This window comes from Chelonia mydas, chromosome 1 (assembly GCF_015237465.2).
Source record: "Chelonia mydas isolate rCheMyd1 chromosome 1, rCheMyd1.pri.v2, whole genome shotgun sequence".
Classification (NCBI taxonomy): domain Eukaryota; kingdom Metazoa; phylum Chordata; order Testudines; family Cheloniidae; genus Chelonia; species Chelonia mydas.
In genome coordinates this window covers 28,311,413-28,321,183 of record NC_057849.1, presented here as the reverse complement: position 1 = coordinate 28,321,183, position 9,771 = coordinate 28,311,413, and the positions used below count along the sequence as shown (strand labels likewise).

Sequence of the window (9,771 nt, the reverse complement as noted above, 5' to 3'; positions counted from 1 at the left end):
CTCCACAGAGGGCTGGCCATCTACTCCCCATGCTGTGATGCCCAGAGCAGCAGTCTGGGAGCTGTCCTTGTTCGTGAAGACAGAGGCAAAGAAAGCATTGAGTACATTAGCTTTTTCCACCTCCTCTGTCACTAGGTTGCCTCCCTCATTCAGTAAGGGGCCCACACTTTCCTTGGCTTTCTTCTTGTTGCCAACATACCTGAAGAAACCCTTCTTGTTACTCTTGACATCTCTTGCTAGCTGCAGCTCCAGGTGCGATTTGGCCCTCCTTATTTCATTCCTACATGCCCGAGCAATATTTTTATACTCTTCCCTGGTCATATGTCCAACCTTCCACTTCTTGTAAGCTTCTTTTTTATGTTTAAGATCCGCTAGGATTTCACCGTTAAGCCAAGCTGGTCGCCTGCCATATTTACTATTCTTTCGACTCATCGGGATGGTTTGTCCCTGTAACCTCAACAGGGATTCCTTGAAATACAGCCAGCTCTCCTGGACTCCCTTCCCCTTCATGTTAGTCCCCCAGGGGATCCTGGCCATCTGTTCCCTGAGGGAGTCGAAGTCTGCTTTCCTGAAGTCCAGGGTCTGTATCCTGCTGCTTACCTTTCTTCCCTGAGTCAGGATCTTGAACTCAACCAACTCATGGTCACTGCCTCCCAGATTCCCGTCCACTTTTGCTTCCCCCACTAATTCTTCCCTGTTTGTGAGCAGCAGGTCAAGAAAAGCTCCCCCCCTAGTTGGCTCGTCTAGCACTTGCACCAGGAAATTGTCCCCTACGCTTTCCAAAAACTTCCTGGATTGTCTATGCACCGCTGTATTGCTCTCCCAGCAAATATCAGGAAAATTAAAGTCACCCATGAGAACCAGGGTGTGCGATCTAGTAGCTTCTGCGAGTTGCCGGAAGAAAGCCTCATCCACCTCATCCACCTGGTCCGGTGGTCTATAGCAGACTCCCACCACTACATCACTCTTGTTGCTCACACTTCTAAACTTAATCCATAGACACTCAGGTTTTTCTGCAGTTTCGTACCGGAGCTCTGAGCAGTCATACTGCTCCCTTACATACAGTGCTACTCCACCACCTTTTCTTGCCCTGCCTGTCCTTCCTGAACAGTTTATAACCATCCATGACAGTACTCCAGTCATGTGAGTTATCCCACCAAGTCTCTGTTATTCCAATCACGTCATAATTCCTTGACATCACCAGGACCTCCAGTTCTCCCTGCTTGTTTCCAAGGCTTTGTGCATTTGTATATAAGCACTTGAGATAACCTGCTGATCGCCCCACCTTCTCAGTATGAGGCAGGAGACCGTCCCTCACAGACGTTCCTGCCTGTGTTTCCTCCCGGTATCCCGCTTTCCCACTTACCTCAGGGCTTTGGTCTCCTTCCCCCGGTGAACCTAGTTTAAAGCCCTCCTCACTAGGTTAGCCAGCCTGCTCGCAAAGATGCTCTTCCCTCTCTTCATAAGATGGAGCCCGTCTCTGCCCAGCACTCCTCCTTCATGGAACACCATCCCATGGTCAAAGAATCCAAAGCCTTCTCTCCGATACCACCTGCGTAGCCATTTGTTGACTTCCATGATCCGACGGTCCCTGCCCCGTCCTTTTCCTTCCACGGGGAGGATGGACGAGAACACCACTTGCGCCTCAAACTCCTTTATCCTTCTTCCCTTTATCATTCTCCGTCTACAGGCTGCAAAGCTGCACTGTAGGCCCGTGAGTAAGCCTTTGGAGCTTTGATCAGTGCCTTGCTGAAGACCATGAGTCTCTAGCCCTTGGACCTTCTATCGGCCCAGCTGGTTGATGTCTGAGTGGTTAATTGCTCCCTGGTGGTGAGCAGGGAAGACAAACAGAGGCAGCTAATAGGAATTTTGAAGAGAGGCAAGGGAAACCTTAGAGAAACTTGTACAGGTTAACTTTGTTCTGGGCTCCAAATCTCATTGCTTCTCTGGCTGGTCTCACACTCAGAGAACTTGGTCTACAGTTATAGATGCTCAGGTTCCCTGTATGCTTGTATGGTAGCATTTCTGTGTATTCTATTCTATTCCCCACTTTCAAGACTTTTGTATCTAAAAGATTTACCCAAAGAGATGTTGCACTCTGCTCTAACTCCAGAGCAGATTTATGAGGCTCCTTTTCTCAAGTTACAGGAAAAAACTCACTTGCCCAGCTCTTAAGCAGGGACAGAAGAGAGCATGTAGAACAGATGGAAGTCAATGGGAAAACTCAAGCCTCAGGCCAGGCCAGGCCAGCATCGTTTCTCAAAGGAGAGAGTTGTTACGAAAACAAATGCAGACTTCGAAGGAAAACATTTAGCGGGGGGAAATCAGACTGGGCAGCAACTCTGATTGGCTGGAGCCCTCGGGCTCCTTGGGAATCACAGTCAATGTTCCTCACAGGACCGGCTCTAGGCACCAGCAAAGCAAGCACATGCTTGGGGTGGCACATTTCAAGGGGCGGCTTTTTTGTTGTTGTTGCTTCGGCGGCATTCCATCCACCTTTTTTTCTTTTAATTTTTTTGCTTGGGCAGTTGCGCTCTTGGAGCAGCAAAAAACCTAGAGCCGGCCCTGGTTCCTCAGACAGAGAAAAGGAATGGAAACTTTCAGTGCCAAATAGGGCCTGGTTGTGGTCTCCACAGGGACAGAGTGCACTAATGTCTAAGGGTCAGGCTGGGGTTTGGAAGGCAATGGCTGCACTAGGAGTTGTGCGAAGGGTCATGCAACAGCAGAAAGCCCCAAAGGAAAGCTCATGGGAAGAGGAGCTCCATTGTCCTATGAAAGGAAACAGTGCACAGCACCACTCTCCTCCCCTCCACCCCGCCCCACTCCAGGCCAGGTCACCTCAGCTGGCTGCTGCAGAAGGAGGGGGGACCGTGGCTCCACCTTTGCCTCAACTCCCTCCCTCAGAGCGGCGCTAGCTACACAGTGCCATCACTCCCCAGACTGACTGACACTCCCCTTTTGCATACCCCTGCACAGCTCAGCCATCCTCTGGGTGAAGTACACTGTAGTCAAAGTGCAAGGCTGTGCTGAGCCCGGCCAACAACTCCTCTTCCACCCAGCCTGCTTTCCTTCTGTTTCACGGACAGCACAACCCTTATCTTGTTGCTGTCAGCAGGAACGTGTCCTATGCTGCCTTCTTTTGCTCTTGGGGTCTTTCATTAGCTCAGATCAAATGCAAACTATCTTCTACCGTCTGGGATACCTCACACTCTGTGTCATTCTAGGGTACTAGAACACACACGGCATGTAAAATATACTGCAGGCACCACCAGTCAGTCGCAGCTAGATGCACAAATGATTGCCCTCTGACCCAGTTTGATTGGGAAGTACATAAAGCTGCCTGTAAAAAGGAGGACACAACAAAAGGCTACAGTGCCCTACTCCTCCAGAAGGAAGACATTGGCATTCTTTTCTTTCCAGCTTTGAAGGGACTCTGTGGTTTTAAAGAAAGCGCCAACTGGGAGGTTGGAATGAAAGTGAAGGGTAGCTTTACTTGACTCTATAGCGGTGGGGTTTTACGTACATGGGGATTTGTACTCCCCTTCCTCAAAAATCTACAGAAGGGGAATCTTAGTGCAAAGACTCCACTTGCTAGTGCAAAGAATCACGACACGCTCCCCTAGCACAAGCAAAGTCACTCGCAATGCAAAACAAGCTTCAAAACTCGGCATAAGCCGAAGGAGTACAGTAAGCAACATTGCTGCCCACATGCATCTGGGTCCACACCTGGGGATCGTTGCACAACTCCCCAGCACTGCTTTCTCCTGTGCCTGCTGCTGCTGCTGATTACCCTACGGTTGGAGATGCGTATGTAACCACTCTGGTGCGCAGAGACTTTTATTGAGGTCGTCTACTTCCCAAGGGGGACAGCTCCTCCTGCTTTCTTCCAGCTCACACTCTCTACTCTTCCTCAGAGGGGCTCTGCTATGCAAAGCGAGCAGCAGGGTTGGTGGTGTCTATGTACCCCATTGAGGAGCGTGTCACAAGTCCCCTCCATGCTGATCCACAGTGGTATGAGATATCAAATTAACTTGCGCGTTTAACATAAAGCTGTCTCCACCATGAATATATTAATGAGGCAGCAACATGAGTTCCCGTTAAATTGTGGTGTGCCCCAATTCTTTCTTTTTTCATTGTTGGTTGCCTACTCTCTAAATGGGCATTATTAAGCAGTGCCAGGCTCTCAACTTGGGGCATGTTATTTAAAATTCTCACTCAGGGAACTGAAGTAACAATTATCCTAACGATTGCTCTAACAATTTACAAGACTCCAACAGGCACGATAACATAATTCAAATGGCATGACTGATCAGCAAAGAATGACCATAAACAAGGTCTACCCTAGGACCATTATACAAGAACCATTCATAACAGAACATGTTCAGCTGTAGCCTAGGGGCTAAGGAAGCGAAAAGACTTAATTATTCCATTATGTAACATGCAGGAGATCTTATTACTTTTGCACATATATTGCAGAAGAGTCCTCCAGCAGTCTATCATTCAGACAGAATAAATACACTCCAGAGTCTACAGCCTCTCAAAGAGAAAGGAGTCTGATCTTCAGTTTAAAACCTATTAGTGGCCTGATCTAAAGCCTACAGAAGTCAATGGGCGTCTGTCTACAGATCGGAATGCATTTTGGATCAGGCCCCCAGCTGCAGAAGGAGGCAGGGGGAATCTATCTTTTTACTGTATATGATGCATAGCGACTCACCTAATTCCATAAGAGTTCAAAAAAACTCACCTAAGGTAACATGGACACATTTGGGAAACTGCTGATAAGGTGAAATACTTTCCTGTGGCTTTTTAACATGCTCTCCATTTTAATGGACTATGGCTCTGCTGAGCTGAGGCTGGGTGATTACGTAATCAGAGGGGGTTTCATCCTGAACTCAGAGTGGGTTTTGCTGCTGCTCATGAAGAAAGAATCATGAGTGTTAAATATGTTAAATTCCCCCCCCCCCCCCCCAAGAATTCTGTTCTATGAACATGCGATTGCCCTTCAGCCTTTATTTGTTCTTAATTAAATTAGTGTATTTATGAGTGAGCCCAGCAGGCACAGGGACAGAGAGGCGGCATTCTCCTCCTAGGTCATGGGGCAGCCCCACAACTCCTCCCCAGGAGCAGCCACAACCCAGAGAAGCCTCTGTGATCTTTTATACTGTCCCCCAATAATAATGGCTAGCTCCTATATAGCACTAATGAGTAGATGTCAACACACTCTATAAAAGGAGTATCATTATCCCCATTTTACTGACAGAGAAACTGAGGCACAGAGAGGTGACGTGACTTGACCAAGGTCACCCTGCAGGCCAGTGGCAGAGTGGACAGTGGCACCCGCAGCCATACACACATTACACCTGGTGCGTACCACGACGGGGCTGAGGCTGCTACAAATGGAACAAGGCCAGGTAGGCCTTTGGGGAAGCACTGGTGCAGGAGCTGAGTGGTCAGTGGGGCAGCTAGCACTGCTCCTCCTCACTGCTGCCGTGGGGCATCTCCTGCAACCTGACCTCGCCCTGCTTCCAGCAGCCCATGTTCCCTGCTCTGCCCACAGGACTCACTCAGCAACAGCCTCAAGAGCTGTTACACCTCTAGGGAGCTGCAGTGAGGGCCCATGCAGGGGAACTGGTTAGCAAAGGGGCAGCAGGGAACCGGGGGGCAGACACGAAAGGGTGAGTTGTGTGTTCCATGTGAAGAATTTCTGAGGGTGCCCCTGAGAGCTGGAACTAGAGCCCAGGGGTCCCAAGTCCAAGTTCAGTGCTCTAGCCACTCGCCCACACTCTCTCCACATGGGGGAGACTCCATACACCATAGCAGCAGGTGCTCCGTCCCCTGCATGCTGCCCTACTGGGAACCCCCATGCAGAAATCTTCATACAGCACAGGAAGGGAGCACCCCTTGCATGGTCACTTCAAAATCCAGCTCCTCCTACCCTCCCATGCTGTGGAACTGCACGGGGTCCACAATGAGGGGAGTCTACTGAGGCAGGATCTGCTCCTAAGGTGAAATGACCGAATCTTTCATATGGCTTGAGTAACTGGGATTATGTGGAGCTCTGCATGGAAACTGGGGAAGGTGAAATGCATGCCTCTCCAGCCCAGGGGCAAGCTGTGGAGCTGCACTTTACCCCATTTCTGGCCTTCTGCGGAGCACCCCCGGCTCCTCAGGGTATGTCTACACTGCAACATAAGCCAAAGGTTCCAACTCAGGCTCAAGCCTAACCCCCCTTCCATCTACACACAAGTCACGCTAACCCAAGGCTTCGACCCCAGGTACCAGGCCCCCGTAGGGTTTGGAGTGTCTGAGCCAAGCCAGGACCCAGGGTTCAAGCCCAATTGCTTTGCAAGGTAGATGCAGCCCCCCCGGACTTCTGCTCTGAGAGTTGGCCAAAAGTATTCCACAATCCCACAGGCCAACTTTCTTTGTCCTCAGGACAGTCAAGTTTTCCCACACTGCACCACGGCCACATTTTGGAGGGAGCTAGGAAATCTAGTATATGGGTGGTGGGACTCAGGCCCACTTAATGCAGTGTAGATGCTGGAGGCTCAGGTTGGGACCCAGGGTTCAACAATTCCTAACCTGGAGTTACAAATGAGCATAGGTGCTGAAGCCCCAGGTTAACAAACCCAGGCTCTGCTACCTTGAGTTCTAACCCTGGGCTTACAGTGCAGTGGGGACATACCCTCTGAGGATTTCCTCCAGGCACTGGCAGGGGCGGCGAGTTATATCTCCACATGGTGCCTTGGCACCAGCAATATTCAGAGCCCAGGGGCCCAGCTCCACCAATATTTGGGGCCAGGTGTCCCCCCCGGCCCCACCTGCTGCCCCCCTGCGCCTCCCCCAAGTGTCCCCCGGCCCCCTCTTAGACTTAACAAGCTTGATCTATGCTAATAAGCTTTACAGTTTCAGAGAGAAAAAAGCCAGACAACTCATAGAAGTTTAGGGCTCAATGAATACCATAGGGCTCATTCTCATCTGACTCACTCTGGTATAAATCAGGAGTACAGAAGAATGGCCATACTGGGTCAGATCAAAGGACCATCTAGCCCAGTATCCTGCTTGCAACAGTGGTCAAAGCCAGATGCCCCAAAGGGAATGAACAGAACAGGTAATCATCAAATGATCCATCCCCTATTGCCTATTCCCAGCTTCTGGCAAACAGAGATTAGGGACACCATCCCTAACCATCCTGGCTAAGAGCAAGTGATGGACCTATCCACCATGAACTTTGGTTCTTTTTTGAACTGTTACAGTCTTGGCCTTCACAACATCCTCTGGCAAAGAGTTCCACAGGTTAACTGTGTGTTGTGTGAGGACATACTTCCTTTTGTTGGTTTTACACCTGCTGACTATTGGTTTCATTTGGTGACTCCTAGTTCTTGTGTTATGAGGAGGAGCAAATAACACTTCCTTATTCACTTTCTCCACACCCATCATGATTTTATAGACCTCTACCATATCCCCACTTAGTCATCTCTTTTCTAAGCTGAGATGTCCCAGTCTTTTAAATCTCTCCTCATACGGAAGCTGTTCCATACCCCTAATCATTTTTGTTGCACGTTTCTGCACCTTTTCCAATTCCAATATATCTTTTTTGAAATGGGGTGACCAGATCTGCACACAGTATTCCAGGTGTGGGCGTACCATGGATTTATATAGAGACAATATGAGCAGGGGAGTTGTAAACAAGAGATTTACAATGCACATGAAAGACGGTTGCTCCACACCATAGGGCTGCCTAACCCCCATGACACAGCAAAGATATTTCCAGCACCTGGAGGAGAGTATAAAATAAGGGACTATGACATCACCATTTCACCACTCCCCTCTCACCCACACTGAAGGCAACAAGATCTTTGGAAGACAAAGAAACATTTGACTGGGGGAGGGGAGTAGTGGTCCTAACTGAAATCGCTTGCCAGTTAGTACAGACTGCTGTTAGGGTTTTGGGTCAGAGACACCTTATTACTTCAAATATGACTTACAATTTATTTCCTTATTCTGGCTCCCATTACCACGTAGAATAGACAAACCCTTCGTTACATCCAATACCACTCAAATGAGTGATTAAGTCTAGTGTCGGTCATATGTTAGACCAGATAGAAAGTCGTTAGAATAGAACTATTATTGCAGAGAGCCAAATTCTACCACCCATGCTCACTCAGAATAGTATTTCACTCGGCGAGTAGACCCATTGATTGCAGGGGGGTTGCTCAAGGAGTAAGGAACTTTTCTGCACAAAATAATGGTGACTGAATCTGGCCCAGGATAAATGTCACCTGGTTTGAAAATAAATGTCAGAGTAATAATCTAGAAGCAGACAGTAATCCCCATGACTACATTCCTTTGCATTGAAATGCATTTTTAAAATTTGATTCAAGTATGCAGCATTATTTATTCAGCAGCTGCTGCTGCTAATAATAGGGCTTACAGGAATTCATTATTTTGGGGGAAATGATGCTTTTTCATTAGAAATCAGTTAGTGGTTGAGAATTCAAGCAGCTCAGTTTTAACTTCTTAAATTGTATTTGGTGCCCACTTTAAACACCTATTTTTTCAGGGGGGTCTAGTGATATAACACTATTTAAATAGATGTCCAGGCTGCCTGTGAACAGTTACTATAACTCCATCAATTTCTTCATTTGCATCTCATCTTTGCTTGACTTTCATTTTATTAGCACCTATGGACCCCTACCGACACTGGGGCCCCATTGTTCTAGGCACAGTACAAACATATAGGAGAAGACATACATGCTATGAAGAGCTTACAATCCAAGGACACAAGACAGACACAAGGTGGGAGGGGAAAACAGTGCAGAGGTGAAGTGACTTGCCCAAGGTCACACAGTATGTCAATGGAAGAACAAGAAATAGGACCTAGGCGGTCCCAATTCCTGATTTAGTGCCCTAGCCTATGGACCACGCTGCCTCTCATGCTCATGACCCGGTGTATGACAAGAGGATGTTTTGCTTTGCTTGCCACTAAGTGCACATACTTTGTTGTGATGAACTAACCTGCAGAACTTTAAAAAAGGTTTTGGGACGTGGAAAACATTGGTTACTATCAGTTAAAACTGCATTCTGCAAGCCCTACTCATAGTCTTCGAAATTTTATCTTCCTCTGGCAGGCAGGGTTGGTGGCCACAGCCAATTTACTCAGGCTGGCCGGAACGTTTTTGCCAAAATATATTCTTTTGTCTAAGTCAAAATGTTTTGTGGAGATGCACTGGTTTCCATTGAAAGAGGTATGTGTGTAAGAGATGCTGTAACTGGGTGGTTAGGGTTCTAATGCAGAACAAAAACCAATTTCAAAACCTTGAAAATTGCTGCAAAATTGTTGTCTTCCAGTCTGCTCTAGTTTCTGACGTCAGAGTTCTGTATTTCTCTCTCTCTCACACACACACACTTTCCTCTTGTCCTCAGTCAATTTGCATTCTGCCCCAGATTCTTTTACTTGCTTTCTACTGCAGATCTCTTTCTTTTTCACTGAACAATATTTACCGTGGGCTTCCTCATGATTGTTTACCTATGTTTCAGTTCTCCATTTTCAGGGATTTTCTTTCCTTTAAGGCTCTATGTTTGTTTGCACATTTGGTTTGTGGAGTTAAGCTATTTTCCCTGCCATATTGCTGTTCAGTTTCACTAAGGGCTTCTCTATCAACAGAGAACTTGTACCTTTTAAAACTAATAATGTGATGATGTACTGATTAAGTTTAACCAGCGCAACTTTGTGTATGAACACTAAATAACAGGGACAAATGTGTCCAC

At 47.7% G+C, this 9,771-nt stretch overlaps 1 protein-coding gene across 1 annotated transcript in view; it reads right to left on the bottom strand.

Moving 5' to 3' along the window:
• Window positions 1-1,443: 1,443 nt before the first annotated feature.
• The window catches only part of PIWIL4 (piwi like RNA-mediated gene silencing 4), an 81,839-nt gene continuing 73,511 nt past the window's right edge, over window positions 1,444-9,771 (bottom strand). Inside the window, exon 21 of the transcript XR_006285952.1 lies at window positions 1,444-1,454. The gene's annotated coding sequence lies outside the window, so the exon portion shown is untranslated. The remainder of the gene's footprint in view (window positions 1,455-9,771) is intronic.